Source organism: Cyphomyrmex costatus, unplaced genomic scaffold (genome assembly GCF_001594065.2).
Source record: "Cyphomyrmex costatus isolate MS0001 unplaced genomic scaffold, Ccosl1.0 scaffold45, whole genome shotgun sequence".
Classification (NCBI taxonomy): domain Eukaryota; kingdom Metazoa; phylum Arthropoda; class Insecta; order Hymenoptera; family Formicidae; genus Cyphomyrmex; species Cyphomyrmex costatus.
In genome coordinates, this window is record NW_017278747.1 from 147,006 (window position 1) to 149,435 (window position 2,430).

Here is a 2,430-nt window from a genome sequence, read left to right on the forward strand (position 1 = left end):
TAAGGTAGGTTTCCATTACAATACCTTACTGATGAGTCCAGTAGTGGAAACCGGGACGAAACGCCAACTCGTGTATATTCTTCGCAATCATACTTTTCACAGATTTTAGATTCATCATTACTTTAACATTTAAATTGTTAAATTTTAATATATGTCTTCCAACATATTATTAAAGATCTAATAAGATGCTATATAGATGCATCAAATAATTGTTAGATATGCGGTAGCAATTTAACTAAAAAAGTGATATTACTGCGGTAGTTGTTTAAGTATTGCGTTGTAAGTCTGAAAAATTTTCGGCACGTGATTGTTGACTACATACGCGGTATATAAATTCACACATTATAATAAGCATGGTAATCTAGCTTTGACCGTAGATGGCTTAGTAAATCGTAAATTATTACGGTTTCCTTATTCTTGTTAATTACTTAAAATTAGAAAAAAATTTTGACACCTTTCAAATTGTTTTGTTTGATTATTGCATCTTGCCTTTATTAGTTGTATTTTTATATCTTGCGTTTATTGTATAGATTCGTACGTCTTACCTTTATTGGATGCATTATTATATCTTGACTTTTTGTTGGGTGGATTGTTTATTACATCTTGCGCCTTTATTGGATGTATTGGATTCGCCATTTGTAATTTTTTTAAATTGACTTCAAATTCGTATTCAGCGACCCCAAAAAACCCCGAGTAACAAGTTTTAAGTAGATCCAATGAATTTTAACAAAAATTGTCCACCATATTGGATCCGCCATTTTGAATTTTGTAAATATGACTTCATATTTATAATCATCAGCCAAAAATCTTAAAAGATCCATTTAGGCTGAATTTTTTAGACGTTATTGTTCGAATTCAAATGTGGAATTGCTATATTCTTTATTGGACATGGTCATCTTTAATCCCCCCCCCCCATTTCCTAAACGGGCTATATGCTCATCTTGAAATTTTGCAGGGATTTTATTGGGTCATCATATGTAACTATTTGGCATAATAAAAGTTTCAAAAATCGAAGTACCGAAAACAGGCATTTTTTGATCAGGCTCTTTTCTCACGTCGGAATGTATTAGCAATTAAATATTACGGCGAACATGGTTTTTTCCGTGAAGATCAAACATGGGATGAACTGTCAAAAATTCTATTATTAATAAATGATTGGTTTGATGTATGTAATAGCCAAGGAAAATATATGGTCAACACAGTCAAGCCTACGGAGTTGAACTTAAAAAACCAAAATGAATCGATTTGTTTCGAACTTGAGAGTAAAGCAAAAAAGTAATCTACTTTCTTTTCAAAAGGGTATATTGCTAACGAATTCTTCTTTAAAAGGATTGTTGCAATAAAAGAAACATATTCTTTCGATAACTTCAAGCCTGAATATATTATCACCAGACGACTGTGCCAAGATGCACTCGAAAATTTCTTTTCGTACATTTAGAGCAATGGGAGCCGGTTATGATCATCCAACACCCGTCAGAATTCAGTACAGATTAAAATCTTACATCCTCGGGAAACATTCAGATGTATCCATTGCACAAAATACTGAAGATGATCCAGATACGCATTCTTTCATGGATTTAAATGACTTGCATACGGATGAATTATAGTTGCTCTCTTCGTTCGAAATCTAATAAATTTGATACATATAGTTCATCGAAGCATAGAACGGCAATCTTATCAGCAGCTGTTAAATTTTCACCCTTTGAGTGCGTTATCTTCAAAACGTTCTTCAACAATCCGGGTCTCATGTCAAATGATGCAGCCTACTTTCGCAGTGTGGATTCACAAGGCAATGGCATTTGTTTCACTTCTCGCAAGTATTTGTACGTTCTACCACTTAATGATCGGAGAGCAATTGCAGAAGATATATCCTCGGCTGACCAAGTAATCCTTTTTCTTTTTTCTGCAAACAGTTTTGTTACTTGCCTTGGTGTAAATATAGAATTTAATATTGTTGCAGTTTTTTGTTCTGCTTCTTTTCTAAATATTGTAAATTGGCTTCATTTCTCCTTTTCAGGACTTCTAAATCCTTGGATTTTATTTCTAATAACTATTGCAGCTACCCACATTTCGATTCCATTTGCTTCACTTTTTCCTCTGATTCGTTTAGCAGACGCTTCAATTTTTCAATTTCTGTTTCTGGTTCATTTCTGTAATATATTAAATTGAACTAGAACAACACATTAATTTTTCAGATTTATTCATTTTTAAGGATTTCGTTTATATATAATTTATTAAATTTTCAATGAATTTTTATTTATTTTGATTATTTTATTAAATTTATTTTACTTGATACTAATCAACAAAGGGCGATGTAAGAGTCAAATGATAAAAATTCATTTAATGTAATGTTAAAGTTTGAAAAGTAATAAAATACAAATATAAAATAACTAAAAAATATATAATTATAAAAATTACTTAAAATTAATT